This window comes from Eleginops maclovinus, chromosome 18 (assembly GCF_036324505.1).
Source record: "Eleginops maclovinus isolate JMC-PN-2008 ecotype Puerto Natales chromosome 18, JC_Emac_rtc_rv5, whole genome shotgun sequence".
NCBI classification, from domain to species: Eukaryota; Metazoa; Chordata; class Actinopteri; order Perciformes; family Eleginopidae; genus Eleginops; species Eleginops maclovinus.
Genome location: NC_086366.1, coordinates 17,270,709 through 17,289,231, shown reverse-complemented (window position 1 = coordinate 17,289,231; position 18,523 = coordinate 17,270,709).

Sequence of the window (18,523 nt, the reverse complement as noted above, 5' to 3'; positions counted from 1 at the left end):
CTATTATTTTGTGATCAAAACAAGAGGATCAATGAGTAGATGGTGATGGAATAACAACCCAACTAATTGGATTTCCTGGCTCCAATACAAGCCAATTAACCTTACACTGAGACAATTAACAGTGAATGGAGTAGTTCAATATCACACAAGTGAAGCCCCCAGAAGTTATTTGCAGAATAGTTTATCTCTATTGAACGGCATGGTGCCAGTCTTATAGGAGGCAATCCACCGCCTGTAACCACCTCTGCACTAACCGGTAAATGTGACCCTGTGCCACGTCATCTTTTAATAATGATTCATGGCAGGCTTTCTGCACCTGCAGTTGGACACTGCTAACCTCTCTGCATGTTAATGATGACTTTCCTGGATGCTGGGTGCTGTATAGGTTCATCTAGGACAAAGAATGGTGCAAGGGTTTATACATAGCTCACTAGAGACCCTCCGCAGACCTCGCTGTGATAAACACATGATTAAGGAGACAAATGGTATTACGGCCAATCATCTCCCGCCCACCATGGTCATTAAAGCCCCACACAGCAACAATAGATCAGTACTAATTGGATGCAGAATATGACCATAACATCACATTACTCCCATCAATCACTTGAGTCTGTCTTTTAGGAGAACTTGAGTTGACCTAATGATTTACATTGAGGTTGTTGCTATTTATTTTGAGTGTGGCTATAAAAGTCAGATGGTCAGGGTTAGAGATTTTTTCTGTTGTTCTGACAAGAATCTGTTGCTGTTTACAAGTCATTCATCCCGGATTAGCTTCACTTTATGGTTCATGTCATAATAAGTGTTATCTAAAGCATGTTTATTAGACACTTGGAAATCATGTGAAAGATAATGTTTTGTATTCTCTTGCAATTTGAACTATTTTTGCTTCTTTTATCATTTTCATGTTGATAGCTCAATGTTAATTACTAATATTTTACTTTACGTTTTTCAAGGTGTTATGATACATTATTTGTCGCTCTTTTTTTTAATCCATTTTCAATGGTATTTTGTAGGATTCTTTATTTTTAGAAACTGCAGGCATTTACGATGTGGCTTCCCTTTTTGATTAGTTTTTACAGTCAGTGCTTTTAGTTTACCAAATTTTGTCTCTAATAAAGTGCTGGGACTTAACCTTTTCTTTCACAGTAAATTATCATAAAAATACATTTTACGAAATCTTACAAATATGTAAATCTTACAGAGGCCTTCCAAAATGCTCTGTGAGTGTAGGCGCCTTTGGCAAATCCATCCGTAATCTCGTTCACAGTGTGTTGCCTCTCATTAATAACATATCATTTAGCACAACACCTCTGTTGATCAACACAGGATGTACTCATTCTGGACCAAGAAGAGTCATGCAGTCTAAAATTCAGTTTAGTCATGCCTGTCACAGTTCAAGCCAAGCCGAGGTGAAAATGGAAATATGTTTTTATCAATAACACTACATGATGCATTTTCCATCCATGTTTCCTTAACATAATTACTACATAATTAGATATAATATTTATAGTATCCTCAGATCCTCTAGTATTTCCTGCTAAACCTTCTAATCTTCAACGATTAGTACAGTTTCTCAACCATTCCAACAAAGACTGTGTTTCTGGAAGAGGGTAAACATCACACCAGATTTGTATCAAAATAAATAGCCCCTTATTCAGTTGGGGTAACCCAATGTGGGCAGACTTATTTCCCAGGATGTTATCAATAAATGTGGCAAGCAGTCTCTAACCCCTAAATGACCTTGACCCTGATTCTGCCCCTATACCGGTCTCCATCCCAATCTCCTACACAAACACTATCCTCAAGGTCACAGGTGCACAACAATCACCTGTCAACTGCATTGACCATTGCAGAAAGTATGGGAATTCAATAGCAAAGCATTGTGATGATGTTTCCACACTTCCATCAAAACCGAACAGAATTCAATAAAGGTTGAGTCAAGGATGCAATGGCTGCACTGGTTCAGGGGTCAGGCAAGAAGTCAAAGTTCCAAAACAGAGGGATTAAAACCTGGATGTGTGTGAAGAAGAAATTAATTGCCATTGGATTATTGACAGAAGCCGAAGGTTTCCTTATGATTGCTTTGGTGGTGGAAGATGGACAGGTCTATCCAGACTGTACACTGCTTGGTAAAAATCAAAGAAAGGAAACCATCAGACAAGGGGAAAAGAAATTCCTCTGATCATTGATCACACCAGTGAAGTTTAATACCTTTTGTGGTCTCAGATTGTTTAAAAAAAGACATGAACAAAAAAACTTTCCCCACCATGTTTCTTAGTTTGAAGCCTGACTAATTTGGTTGGCAATGCATGTTATTAGTGCATCTTGAAAATCTACAAGAAAAACAAAATGCAATTTACAGCAGAAAAAATATGATTACATTAATTATCTAATACTAAAGGTGATACTAGAAAAATATCTAGCATTTTAGTATATGTACTGTAAGTCTAGAAGCCACATGGTGATGGATCATTTATGCATTATTGTTACAGTATTTAGCTTCTTTGATAGGCATGGTTTTACAATTTTAAAAGATTCAATACTTTTAAACATGTTGGTTTTAAACAAAAAGTGGAGGGAAGGATGTTATAGGCCTGCAAATACAAAATCTTTGATTTGTCTGACAAACGGTTCAAAAGCCAAATGTATTTTAGGCATATTTATATAAAAACAGAAGGATAGGTATGGGGTGAAATTAGATTGGAAGTGTCCATTAATGCGTTTTACAGAAGCCTCTTCTGGATTGTAATCCTGATGTCACCTGTTCCACATGAAAAGGGCTGAGTGGGGCGCATCTACTTTGTATTAACTGTTAGGGAATATTTTGATTGGATGTTTAACCTTTGACCTAGTTCATCATTTTCTCCTTCCTCCGTTTTTGTTCCCATGGAACAGTTCTTTGGCCTTCGGGATGTTGTAATCTCCCTTAAGAAGGGGCAGCTTGGGCGCATTGTTGATGCCAGTTTCTGACCGAGCACAAGCTGACCTGAGATAGTTTATTGTTTAGGAATGTCTAGAAGCCCTTCTTATCTGGAACGTAGATTCCCTGGCGTAAATTATTTTGCCATGTGAGACAGCTTTAGTTAGATTCAGGGTCCATATTTGTTTAGTCTGGTTACTGAATAATGTTGATTGTCCATTCGTAACTGGTTAGAACCTAGTATTGAAGTAGAGATCTTTTGAATTTGTTGGGCAAACGCTTTCTCAACTCGTGGCTGCAGCAAATGTCTTGTCAATTCTCCGGCCGTTAACTTCATAATAAACCTTCAGTGTTTGCCATCAAAGTTCCAGCTCTCCCTGAGTATCTCTGAGTTACGTCTACATTGTTCCAGAAGTTTCCATCACATTAACAACTGTGTTATTTTCCTGTTTTTCCCCCAGTATACAGCATGTACACTGCGAACTCTCTCAGGCTGTTAATTGTGTTGTTACAAAAGGCTTATGTGCTTTTGAAAAGTGTTTAAATGCCCTAAATATAACGGCATTCAGAAGTACTGATGTGTAGTGATGTCTGCCAAAAACGTCAGTCAATTTGCCAAGGCTCAATCCATCCAAAAGACATGTGAAGTTCATGAGAACTAAACACAGATAGACATTTCCTAAACCAAGGTATAAATACATTTTTTAATAATTTATTTGGCACTGACATTTAAACACAAGTTTCCTCCAGACATGAATGATGGGAACAATATTTCATATGTCAAAACATATGACTTTCACATGTCATCTGGAATGTTAAACATAATTATGAATGCATTATTATACGCCACATGAAGCCTTTTTGCACCACAAGTGGGGCTTTTGTGTAAAAAGCATCTGTATATCGTGCATTTTAGTTTGCAAAACATGAACAGTATATCATCCAGGCTTGGGGAGTAACGGAATACATGTAACGGCGTTACGTAATTAGGATACAAAAAAAAGGTAACTGTATTTCCTTACAGTTACAGAAAAAAAAGACACAATCAGATTACCGGATTATACGGATTAGTAGCAGGATTACAATTGTAAAATATATTCAAATAGTCCTGCGGCATAGCAGACCAATTGTTCAAATTGTTCTAAAAGCACCAAAATTGGCACACATGTAGATTAATATATTCTAAACATTTTTGGATATGGAGTCATTCAAGATTAGCCATGTGGAAGATATGGCGGCCATTGTTCAAAATGGCCGCCATTTACCATTAGCGTCATTACATAGACTTCATTATGTGTCGTTAGTATGGTGCTAGATGGGCCAAAATTCCTTTTTTTTACATCAGAATTAACATCAATAAGTGTTTAACAGATATTTAGATGAATCTTCTCAAAAATGTCCCCCAAACTTGCCGCCATTTTGTGGAAAAAGTGGACATTTGATGAAGATTTCAATACTTTATTTCAAAATTCAATTTTTTTTTTCAAATTGCTGGCAAAATTGCAATGGAATGGTAGTCAAAATAATACACAGAGTACGGGGAGTTTACAGTATGGTCTAATTGTAGTTACATAGTCGACCAGAAGCCGTCTCTAGGCACAGTACTTACAGTTATACATTTATGGATAGATCTAATATAAGTGAACAAATCTAAGTGGCTTCAAGAAGAGGACACAATAAACAGTTGCCAATACAATAACTTTCAGTATTGTGTAATCCTGCATACATGTAATACAATAACGTAGATTTTGCCACACTATGTTAATTATGATTCTGAACTTTTCAAATCTGGTCACCAGGATTATGAATGTCTACAGATCATAATGTTGGCTAACAAGTTTTCTGTCCTAATCTACTGGCATTCGCCTTCACAGAAACACAGACCAGTGCATTGCAGTGAAGCGTTCTTGCACTTGCAGCGTTTTCTGCAGCCTTTCTTGCATCCGCAAGACACCAGCTCATAGCAGGTCTTGGATGCCTCAGGGAGTGTGGTCCAGAGTGGTGTGTAGGGCCCATCATCACTCCGATGCCAGCCCCAGTCTGTTGGTGGAGGGAGCACGGGCTCTGGTACCAATGCCTGGCCCCAGACATGACCACCCTGAAGGGCAGATCTCTTCACATGCTGCTCCAGAGCAGCGTAGGTTGGCGGGATGTTCTGAACAGAGCTCTTCTTTGCAAAGAGCTTCTTTCTCGCCTTGTTGACGTCCTTGCATTTGCTTGTGCGGTCATACTGGAGTATTACAAACCTCTCGATGACATGCATTGTATCCTCTTGGATGCTTGTGGGTGCATTTGGGGTGGGTCAGAACTGGAGTTTGGCCTGGGTTGAGATGTTGAACTGCATTCCTGACTACATCAATAGAGTGTCTGATCATTGCCACAGTGTGAGCACTCTCCTGGAACAAGGGAAGCAGGGACGTTGGTGTGATGACTGGTTGCTTTGGATCTTGGTGCCTTGCATGGTATGCAGCCCATGATGTGTTTTCACAGGCCTCAACATCATCTTTGAGAACACTTCTCGTGTTCTCCAGCCACATATACTCATACTCTATGTGCTGCTCAAAGTTGTGGCGTCTAAGAGAGGTCACAGAAGTAGCTGGGATCGTTTGCCCTTTGACAGAGGAAGCAACAGGACGTACATCCGTGTAATATTCTGGTAGAGGCTCAACCGTCTTTGATCCAGTATCACTCCCAGTGAGAGCAATGCTACGATCCACTCCCTCATCTGCACACGTTGGGTGTTGCACAAGCGAGATTCCAGTTCCATGGAATGAATTCTTGGCTGTGGTGGCACTTGGGTTGTGGTCAATGTTGTCCACAGCCGCAGTTGTGAACACATTGCTACGCAGGGTAGGCGGGCAGACCACTTGCTCTATGCGGTACAGCTGACACACGCTGTTTCCCATCTGTGCAGAAAGACGCAGGACTCTGTCATATGAGATGCTTAGGCCCAGAGAGAAGAGCTTGTCCACAAGTCCTCTCTTGCGTGTTTCAGCATGCAGCATCAGCCCAACATAGGTTGGAAGAGGAGTTTCTTGAGACGAACTGTGTCTGACAGATGGAGGCTCCTGTGTCTTGGTTGCTCCCTGCTTCCGACTTTGTTTGACACTGTTGAACTTGAGAAGCTGCGCAATGGAAAGAGCTGCTTGTGTCGAAGAGGAATGGCTTTGGGTCTTGATGCTGGGGCCATCCAGCACCATATTTACCATTGCAACTAGTACGTTTGGCACAGAGTCCTCCTGACAACCGCCTGGGAATGATCCACGGAATCGGCCAGTGTCTTCAAACATATATCGACGAACTATCTGTGCAGCACGCGCAAGGTGAACTGCCTCAGTGTCACAGTCTTGCTCGCAGGCTTTGCCTAGCGCTTCACCAATGTCTTCATCAAACGCTAGTAAAACATCCCGGCCTTTACTCTGGGATCTCAGGCCTGGTAACTGGGCTAACAGGCGCTCTTTCAGCCTTGTGCTATTAACTTTCTTGCACAAAGCAACCCCGAGCTGTTCCATTCTTGTCGTGTATAGCTTTGCAAGATCTGCGAGTCTGAAGACTGGGGCGGTGCCCTCTTCTAGGTGGGTTTCCTCGATATACAGGACCAGTTCAGCCAGTACGATTCTTGACATCACACCTTCATGGTCAGTTTTCTGCTCGGCTTCTACAGTGGTCTTTGCACGATAGTAAAGAGCCAACAAACACTTGGAATGGTACTTGGCCTCCAGAGCCACCATATCACCCATGCTGAGCCTGGCCATGAGTTCATTGTCCCCAACTTGCGCTGCACACTTCCGTACGCGTGTGTCCACCTGGAAGGTTGCTACTTCATGTAGGGTCTCTGTGCCAGACTTTCCACAGAAAAAGCAGGAGGTGTCGCTGGTAGTAGCTTCTGAAGAGTGTGTTCTGGCGCGCTTGCCTGGGACATTGTCAGTACTACCAAATGCTGAGCTGCTTGCGATGAGTCTCTTCTCTGCTCTTCGTAGCATTGTGTTATTGTATTTGAGCATACATGTTTTATGCCACTTGGCCTGGTGGGCAACCATTGTCGCCTCAACACCTTGTCCTTCATCTAGTCTCTGTAACTGAACAGTTCTTGGCAGTTTTCCTAGTTCATCAAACTTGACCAAGTTTGCAGCCATTGTCGTGTATCCACTCCCAGGGTCTCGGCGTTTAGACAGTACTGGGCAGACAAGTGACTCTGATGTCTCCTCTTGACATACAAGACACAGCTTCCAGTTTGTCTCAGTAGGTGTTGTGGGAGTACGTCGCTCATAAGTATCGACCAGTTGGAACTTCTTTGCCATGGCTGCAGTCTGGAACAACGCGTCTCTGATGTCAGGTGGTGCTGCTGCTGCTGCTGTAAGGTGGTGGTGCTGCTGCTGCTGCTGCTGTATCAACGCCTCACCTGCAAACTCAACACTATACTATTACTGCAGCCGCCGTCACTGCCACCACCGCTGCCGCTGCAAAGTAAAACAAATTTTTCTTGTAAAATGGTAGCCATTCTATTTGGTAAGCACACAAGTATGTGTAATTGTACAATACTTATCACCTCTAGCACACTTATCACCTCTAGCATCCACAAAAAGACAAATTATGGTACATATTCAATGACGCTAATGGTAAATAGTGCCAAATGTGCTACGGGGAGAATCTTGAATGCCTCCATATCCAAAATTGTTCAGAATGTATTAATCTACATGTGTGCCAATTTTGGTGCTTTTAGAACAATTTGAACAATTGGTTTCGTATTTTTTACTATGCCGCTGGACTAAAAACTAAAGAATGATATATGACGATGCACATGCGCGCACATTCACGAGTCTCACAACACCACTCTGTTCATCATGGCAAATCGTAAGAATGCATTTACTGGTTGGACATTTCGCGATAACTTTGTTTTCAAAGGAGAAAGGGGAAACAATATTACAGTGCAGTGCAAACTATGCCTTCCAGCTGTAAATATACTGTCGTTGTCCAAGGAGTCGTCATCAAATTTTCAGAAACATTTACAGGTAATACCAACCGTTAAGGTTAGCTACACAGAAATTAGCTAAAGTTAACGTTAGTTAGCTAACTTGTCTACTACTACTTACGTTACTAGCTACTGAAACATATTTTGGGACTGTAAGTGGTGATGCTTGTGACCGGAATGGTGTGTGGTAACAACTCTAGCCCCAGACCGGAATAAGTTTATGGTAGTTTAACTGAAGATTGAGTGTCAAGTGCGAATAGTATACTGAACAAAGTACATTTTACTTTATATGCGTATCATTCCCGCTATTAATCTGACAAAAGCTAATCCTATCAAATGAAGGAATAGCTGGACAAACAATTAAACAACGAACATAGAACATTATATTAGGCTAATTCAATTAATTTATTCGCATATTTGGTATTGAGGTAATCCAAAAGTAACGGAAAGTAATCAGGTTACGTTACTTTAATATTGTGATACTTAGATTAGGTTACTGACTACATTTTTTAACAGGTAATTAGTAATTGTAACGGAATACATTTTTAAAGTAACCCTCCCAACCCTGATATCATCATATAGATATTTCATGATGATGTTTCTAAAACTCTGACTTTGTCCACCCAAGTATCACTTGGTCTGCCATAAAGGAAGGAGAATGTTGCTTCTGGTCCTCCTTGGTTACTGACTTGTAGACTTTTCTGTGTACAATATTATCCTTTACCTTTCAAAAGAGAAGAAAGGTTAGGTGTAAAAGCATGTTTTTTAAATCCAACACCCCAGCAGCGGCTAAGTCACTGCTGAGCAACTGGTGACAACTTTATCAATTCACTGATGATTTATTACAGCCATTTGCACTATTGGCCAGTAAAATCTCACTTAATGCACCTTTGAGGTACAGCAGTGCTGTAAAAACACCTAAGGGCGATGTTAAATGTTTTTATGTGTGCTGCTGTTTCTCTATGACTGCATCAGTCTCACCTTCTGCAGCTATGATTGTGATGACCGTTGTGAAGGGCAGTCTCGATAAGTTTATTAGAAAGTATCATCAAATGGGACTTCGCTCCAACATCTGACAGCTCGCAGGTGAGTAACTCTCTTTAAAGTAACAGCTTGTCCTTCAAAAACTATAGCCAAAAGGCAGAAATATAGTTCATTACAGTGCAGTGGCATAAACTGTTTTAGCACCCTTCATAAAACAGCACTTTCTTCTGTGTCTCTCTTTGAAACATCTATTTTTCTTTGGGGTGTAATGGGTATCGTTGGAACTCCTAATTGGCAGTCACTGTTTCCACTGTCCTTTGAGCTGTAGGTGCTATAGGGGGGAATTCAGTGTGCAAACTGGCTTTGAAATCCTCAAAAGTGAATCCTTCACTGCTGTGGCAGCAGAAACAGCAGTGACCAGATGGGAGCGTAATTGAATGGAAAAGGTATAAGTGAAGCCAGTGTCATAAGTCTACAGCACTATACTGAGATACCGCAGTACCGGATTCCCATCATTACTGTGGCTAAAATAGCTCCAAAGCTTCCACAAAGAACTACCGTGTTCACTCAGCTGCTATTCCATATGGACCTTCATGCCTTTGTTAGTGTGTCAGAGCACTTGATGTTCAGAGAGAGCGATGAGGGGGAGTCCTTTCATGTCTTCCTTTCACATTTCCTTTAAAAACACACTCAAAGTATTAATTGCTTTTTTTTCAAGTTCCATTCACAATCCAACAGTATCTTTCCCTTAGCCTTTCAGATTTCCTTCCTGCACAAATCCCCTCAATGTAAAGGGTGTAAATTACCATTATTTACAGCTTTATTTACAGTAGTTTTATCTTATCTGAAAATATATCGTCATGGAAAAACTATGAAACCTTAAACAAAATCTTCATTCATTCATTCCCAGCTGCAATCTGCACTTGATTTCTCTTTGGTTTTCCAGGAAATCCATCATCAAGTATAATACCTACAGTATTGTCGTTCTTTCCTTTTCACAAAATTATAAGGTAGCTTAACCACATCAGTGATGCACGGCGTAAAATACTCTGTAACTCATTTCAATGCTAATGTTGTCTCTAATGATCAAAATGTAAACTGGATAAACCCTTTATTTAAACGTCTGATGAATTACTAACAGAGGAAAAATGCAGAAAGCCAAATTCATAGTGCACCATGTTATGCACCATAAATCTTCCAGTAAGCATATATTATTATTATACTCTCAGGATTACTGTTATTTTCAAGGGTCAATTTACAAATAAAGCATATTCAGCTGTAAACGTTCTGTTTCATGCTATCAACATAAACCCTCAAATTCCTCTGCATTCTACAAGATGAATCCATTGACCCTCTCTCCATGGCTCCTGCAGGAGTAGGTCTTAGAGTCTAAGAAACAAAAGCAGAGGCAGCGATGGCGGTTCAGCAGATAGGATTAGGCAGTAAGTCTTCAAAGAAGTCCCTCTCCGACAAAGCTGCTCACTTCAGTAATGCCAATGCTGTTTATTTTTTGTTATCCGTATGTTCGTCTCTCCCTCTCTTTCTTTGTTCTCCATTCTTCTCTCACTTGCCTGTTATAGTTACGAGGAGGGGTAAAGCATCATTTCAAGAAGCCAACACTTAAGTGAAATTACACTGACAGGTGCACATTTACAGTACAGAGGGGTGTTAAATACTGGCCCTGGGAATGGGCGAGCTTTATTGCAGCATCTTTGCCTGAGGCGAGGCCAAGGGAGCCTCATCCTGACAGTGAGCTCCTCCTCTCTGCTTGCAATATGAGGCTTTTCTCCGTTTCATTTGGCCATTGATACTGAAAAGAAAACCTCTTCCTCTCCTTTGTCGCTCATATGCACTCATGGACTCGGGGGGAAATAAACATTTAATCAAAATCTTTTTTAATGCCATGTTATGCCTGTGTTGTCTTTATGAGGTGTTCAGGGAGTCTTTGCCATTCAATCGGGGAAATGTGACCTCTATTGAAATAAATCTAAGTTAAGTTATACATGTATTAATACCCTGGAGTCTGTCTAAGAGCAGAATAATATGAAGTTATATTTGGTAAAATGTAAATCAATATAAGTAGTATTGATTGCTCCTACCTTTTTAGCAAGTAATAGAAAATTAATCAAGTAACAGTAAGTCACTCACTCACAGTGCAGTATGGGTAGTTTCTACTTAGTCCAAAGAGCTGTCAAGCATGTAGAATTGAATGCAGGGCAGCTGGCAAGTAATTAATATCAATTACTGAAGAAACTGTGTGAATGTGACTTCAACAGATGACTGTAGTTTCCACGCATATATGTTAGAAAACCACAAAGCCTTGAAAGCAAATAGGACCCATATAATGGAGTCCAATATACTGTATTTCACACTCCACTAAAGGCGCTTAAAAGCCAGATTTAAGAGTCTCAAAGTCGTGAGTCTGAGCCCAAAAAGCCATCACATGGTGCCCATTGCTATTGCTCTTCTCATAATTGCACTCGTGGTCTTCTCTCTTTCACAGTGAATGGTGAGAGGGACTGGCTTTGTGCACAGCGTCTGATAATGGCAACACAGGGAGGGAAGCAGCCAACTCAACAAAGCATTATGTAATCAATACCGCTGGTCAGTCGGAGCAGAAAGAGGTGTCGATCTGTTGACTGAAGTACTGTTTACATAGATTTTCTTTTCTCATGCAGCAGAAATCAAAGACAAAACGAGCCAGGTGGAAAATAAGAAGTGCTTCAACATCAACCAAAAATGAGAAGTATATTGCAAAGAAAACCCAGAGTTGATTGAAGACACTGTTGGAAGGTGAAGGGGCAGCGATCCATGTCAGGCCAGAGCGAGGTCAAGGCTAGCTTGCTTATCTCTGTAAATTAAAGCTGTCGTCTTGAACAATGGGTGGAAGATTTCAATTACATTGTTCAGCGCATGAGGGCAAGCTCTCAGGAGTCACTGAAGAACAAACAGTACAGCTTCTCTGCTTCACAATGCTCCCTGCTGCCACTAAAACCTCTCAAGTCCCAACAGGTCGAGCTGATGACCTTTGGGAAAACACAAATGACTAGTCACTAATATATTGATTACATTAGATATTGTTTTAACCTTGTAGTGTTAATCAAACATATATCAGTGTTAATGTAACAATGACAACAGGCTTGTTAAATTACAAGATTTACACATTTCTTAATAATACATCATATTGGCAGTGGTTGATGTTACATGTAATTCAGCTGTGAAAACTGAGATTGTGCTAATTCATTTGCAAATGCTGGTAAAATACCTCTCAAAAATCTCAGCAGCATGTTAAAAGAAGGCATTGCACATCATTTGAATAATAAAAAGTGATTTCCAATGAAAGATACCATTAAAACAGCCTTATTTTCCAGAGGATTTACTTAAACTTCACACAAGCAAATTTAAGTCCTTTATCATTGGATGAATTAACATGCATTTCAATGTATGTGCAATTGTTAGTGCTGATCCTAGATCTGATCTGATGGATTGACCTTTGTTCAGAAAGTGTCAGCTGCCACTCTGTCGACCATCAGTAACAACCTGACCTTCACAAGTTGTCTGTTGTTTAACTGCCAGCCCTCTGCTGCTGAAGTCCTATATTCTGAAATGTATAACTTTTTTAACCTTGCCGTGGCATTTTTTTCCTGCTAAGCAGCCTTTCTCATTAGCATTTCTTAGAGCTTAAATTACTGTAAAGGTGATTGGTTTGTTTTCATCTCCATTAGTGTCCAGTGTGTTTGGAGACGCCAATGGATTGTCAGCTGGCCTAATTAAAGCTATTTCATGGTTGCCACACATTGGGGGGTTTTAATCTGAAATGCTCTACTGTGCTTATGCAAACACTCAAAATCAAAAGCATATCCCTTAAAATTAGCTTCATTCCCTTTTTCTCCCCCAAGTTTCAAAGCCTTGCCTTAGGTAAACTGATGTGCCACCCTCTAGTGGAGCCGAACGTTAGCATTTATTCCTCATAATCTCATTTAGTTAAAACCTAATTGGCAGAGGCGAGGAGGCAAAAATAGAGGGACAACAAAAGCTACAACAAATATAATTAAATCGATGCTGACGAAATTAGTTTGTGCTTTCAGAAACACGTTTAAATTGAGCATAGAGGGGATGAAGAAAATGCATTAAAATCAAGTTTAACATCGTACGAAGACAAAATAATAACTACACTATCCCACCCTCATATTACTTGGAATAATACGCTCTAAGCTAAAACAAATGTAGCCTCCTTCCCTCCCATCACAATTATAGTGTTGCGCATCAGCTAACCTGCATACATATTCATATGCCATCATGAGATGGATCCATGACTGGGTGCAGCTCTGCAGTATTTGTCTTTAAAAAAAACTGCCTGGAGTTCCTCCATCAGGAAGGCAGAGAGGCATTACACCCTGCAGTAACCACCCGATCTGAAGAGGGAGAGTTGGAGGAGCTTGAGACTCATTTAAGGTATCCCTGCCTTCTGATCGGTGTCACCTTTGTCTACCTCCGACAACGCCAAGGCCCTTTTTTTAATGAAACCAGACTACTTGTTCTGCTCAGGAAGCCCTTTGATTGTCCACAGGAGCCTTATACAATAGCTTGATGTTAATTGGGGCTAATAAATCCACCTTTCTTGCCACCCCCTGTTCCTGCTCTGTCCGCAATCTCACACACAGGCCTGATCTATGCCTGGAACACCTTGGATAGCTGCCAGGGAGCAGAGACGCAGCAGTGTAATAAAAAAAAAGCAGAGTGGCAGACACACACTCATGTTAATTGTTTGTTTAATACATATGCAACAACTACAGCTCCTGGGGCAAAACAGATCCGTCTCAGTGCTGCATGTCTCCACAACAGACAGACTGAGTAAGTGATGCTTTCCCTGAAACCTCTGCAGGAGATATATTCTCCACTGACTGGATGTTCACATTTATTAGAGACTCTGAGAGGAAGCTGGTCTTTTTCTCTGTATCATTTTGTGGGCCAGCCTAATCCTTATTAGACATGTCCACACATACCGGAGACGAGTCATACGCCCTCTCTCCCTGTTTGTCTGCTCCACAAATAGCTCTGTTGTTATCGCCCAAGTCTTTAATCACCCAGCACAGCTCAGATCAAGGGTTTTACAAGGGTGATTATGAAAGTTGATGAGCGAAAGTATACTCCAAAAGATGACAAAGATACGGTTCATCCCTGATCCTCTATTATGGTGCAGCACAGCTATTAAATTAGTTTTTAATCGCTGTTGATCGATGTCTCTACAAGTACTCACCAAGTCCATGAGTGTAACAGTTTGTTGCTGCCTTTTCAAATTAATGTCCCTCTATGTGTGCACATACTGTATAGTATTGGACTGTCGGCTATCATTAAGTGTAATGACATGATTCAGAGCTTAAAACCAAAGTGTTAAAATTCACACTACACATAATACATACAGTATATAGTGAATAAAGTTCAATGTCAGATGGCCCTTGTAGATAATCCTGAATAAATCCTCTCCAAGTGAAATGCAGCATGCTTAAAATCAAGTGCTCTCATTAACTCTTTTCCAATTGCTAATTTTTTTTAAATGTATCCAAAAATCGATGTCGCTTTTTGAAACTGGTAAATACTTCCAAGGACTACCGCAGCAATTACTTGATGTACATAGTTTTAAAAACTGGCAAGGTTTCTACCTCTTTTCTGCTCTTCAAATTTCTCTCTTGCTTCACCATGAGTCAAGTGCAAACTCTTTCTTAAAGCTACCTGTAACTGCTTTACAGCTGATTATCTTACAGCGGTTTAAGGGGAGTTAATGAATTCATAAATTAAATCATCCTTTTTCAGATGTTTCTTCAGTGGATACATCAAAATGTGACCAAAACACTGTCAGGAGACATACAAAACCTCAGCAAAGTAATGAAGCATGGAGAGGTCTCTGGGATATTTATGACTGAAGATCCAACAGGAAATGGTGCTTTTTCAGCACTTCGGGCCTTAAGGCTCCAACTTGATAGAAGGGGATCTAACAGTAGGAATCATAACAAGTGTTTTCAAGTAGGATGAGTAAAGAATGGCTGAAAGCTACTTTACCAAAAATATCTTAGTTTTTATAACGATAACGGTTCATCCGGATGTATTCAGCTGTCGAGTATGAATCCCTAAAGGCTTGTTTCCATAAACCACAGATAAAAAAGTTAAAATCTAAAAGTTAATCATAGGTTAGAAAACAATACAGTCAGTGATCAAAGCTTTTAGGTGGCTGAGCTGCTGACAAAACACAGCTTTTTTAACCCGACTCCCAAGAAAGCTTAGTGCCAAGTAAAAGGTATGAACATCTCAGCAGACATATTGTAAAAATTAGTTAATATTAAATCAGAAACCTTGACTTCACAGAAGGCTGTGATCTCACCTCTGAGGAAGTGGAGGCTCATTCTTCCTTCTGCTCAGACAGTCATGAGCAGCTGTGACGGGTTGAACCTTTCAAATGTCAATACAGTGTCTGAACTCAGTCGTGTGATTCACGGGTCACATACTAATACACTGCAACACCATTCCGGGCATGTCTGAGATGCAACCAAAATGGACTCCACCAGATAAAGTCTTGGTTTACAATCCCTGAATTGTATTCACTCTCACAGGCCACCTTCAAATGGACACCTTGGGGGGGTTTGAATTTTCTGCTGTCAGATGCTGCCTAAGGTTACTGTTTGCCCTGCGTCTTAGATGATCATACACCGCAGACCTTCATGCAGTTCTTTGTCACAGTGTGATCGAAGAAAAATATTTGAGGTCTCTCACACATTCGTCTTTCAGCTAGTTTTTTTTTGTACTTGGCAGTATCACCGTCTCCAATAACTCCCTTTTCGGTGAAGCTCAAACAACCTGAGACTGAGTGCCTGGAGCACTAGCTCTTTTGGAGTCAGGCCAGAGACAGAGACAGAGAGAAAGGGAGTAGGAGACAGAAAGGCAAAGAGATGGAGACAGAGCGAATAAGACAGAGATTCATTCCCCTTGAAAGAGGGGAGATTGCAACTGAACCATGTTTTAGTCATTTCCAGCCCTAGTTTTGAGTATCTCCTACTGTAGAAACACAAACTTATAAAAGATAATGAAAGACCAAGACAGAGGAATAGATAGAGATATTTGTATGGTTTGGGCTCCTTACTTCCGGTAAAGGGAAATCCTCATGCTACAGTGTACAATGACATTTCAGACAATAGTGAGTACCTGTGCTCAAAGCCATGGTCAATTCCAATTTTGGTTTGAGGATGTAAACTGGTCTGGTCAATCCTACACTCACCTTTAGATGTACTGTGAGCATAGCGTTCATCACCCACCATCAAAAGCCAACCTCGCTAATGTTGTTGTGGCTGGATGGGAGCAAATTTAAAGAGCCTGGTTCCAAGAGCTTTGGGAAAGTCTTCCAACATGAGACAAGAATGTTACAGCAACATGCTATGGTTTTGAGTTGGAACGTTCATCATTCACATGCGATTGCAATGTTTACAAGTTGTCGTTAGTTTGGGTATCCACATTTTTTAATTGTTAAAAAAATCAACGAAACACAAAATTGTACATAAGTTTGGACATACACCGATTACATTATCTGCTCACCGTTGTTTTTTTGTTTTTTTAAATAGACCTGATAACGTTGATGAGGTAGCAGGCTGTATAGGACTTAGAGGCCCCAGCAGGTTCAGGGAACACAGTGCAGGGTAGAAACCTGTCGCCCTTCAGCCAGACACATGGCCATCTAACCCTTACGATTAAAGCAAGTGATCTGCGAGTCAATAACAATTTAAAAAATGTTGTCCAGTACCACCGGTGTTTTCAAATGTCCCTAACCACTTATTTACACATACTGTACACAGAAGTTCTTGGAGATTTGGGTTATTCTTGGTACAACAAAGAAAGAATGTATTTCTTAATACATAGGGTTTTCTTTTCATTCTTAGTGATTAATCAAGCCAGCAGATGTTTGTCCTGCACTCCGAAATACTGTAGCTTGACACAATGATTTAAACCCAATTGATGTTGCTGGGATTTCAGAGAAAAACTGGTTTATTTGTTCTGTTTACTTAATTAAATAATGGCTTTTGAGTAAAATGCCATCATATCCAACATTGAACAAATGATTGATTTAGTTTTGTGAATGTTTCAAGATGATAATTAAGATGAACAGAATGTCCGGTTGTCTGTGTAAAAGATGAACAGGGTTGATATTAGAGAGGGAAAATAAAGAAATACTGTGAGAGGAAGAACACATACAAGAATGATAGCAAGAGCCCAAAATATCTTCCTCACTCCTGCTGTGACCAAATGCTGCATGAGGGTCAGCGCTGTGACAACTTCTAAGCCAGAAGACAAACAGAAACTTCTGGCAACCTTGGATAGTGTCTCGAAGAAGAAAACAGAAAGCCACAGGGTCTCTGTTTGAAGCTGGAATAAGAAAAAACTAAATCTGCAGGGGAAAAAAAATGGACTATTTTGGGCAGAGTGTGGACTGAGTTACAATGTAGGTCCAAACAAAAGCAGCAGCATGATTATGTTTTCAATTATAGCTACTTTATGTAGAATTTGAACATTTCTGATGTTGGCGTGTCACACTTGTTTACAAGTTGTATAATAGGGGTATGGAGAAAGACAACATGACACCAGGTGAATAATGAGTTCATTGCTTCGAGCTCTGGGTTAACAGACCAAAAGGGCCCTCATATAAATAATCAGCTTGAGGTTTCCCAAAAAGCATATTTGTAAAAACATAATTACATATTTTCGGCATCACAAAAAAGCTTGACATATTTTTTATTCCTACTTGTTGTTGGTGTCTTTCAATACAACTTTGCTTTTCTCCCCTTTAATGTAAAAAACGGTTTGACTGCTAGTGTAAGACAGAAAGCATGAATCAGAGTTTGAACCAGCCTTAGTCATGGTCCATGGACCATCTCAGTTTGATCCCAGCTAAAAAGTAGTATTTTCACAGGCAGAAAGAGAGACCGATGCTAAACCCCGCTGACTTTTCACTTAACTGACTTATAAACCCTGTTATGTTGCTTTTGTTTTATGCTATGCGAGCATCAAAATACATTTTACTTTTTAAACATTCACAAATGTTGTTATCCAATGTATTGAAGCTTGAAAATGTATTCATTTGGTAAATTTGTGGTTTATTGCTTTGATTAATGTGACCGTCTGAAGATTATTGGAAATCAATTCTTGCAAGGATGGGATGAAAACAATGTATCCTTCACGAAATTAGCAGGGAATCATTTTAATTAAGTTGGTGCAATTACTCCATTTATTTGATTGGCAGCCTCTCATTAAACCTGCACTTAGGCCAAACCATTTCATCTGCACTGGAAAGATTTCTCCCTCTTTGCTTCTCTCCACACACAGCAGCTCTTTCTCATTCCAGTAAGTGATCACAGCATGCAGTTATTCGAGGAGGCAGAGCCACTCTCACTGACAAACTACACCACAACCTTTTACCTCTGCATGTAATTATGCCTCTGGACATGCAACACATTCACTTAGCCTAATTAAAGATCCACAAAGACAAATTGTGCCATCAAACTCAAAATGTCTTTTCGGCTAAAAGGAGAAACTATACATATCCTTCTTTAAAAATTATTCTAAAAAGTGGCCATCTGCCTTTGGTACACTGTTGCTTTTTCCCA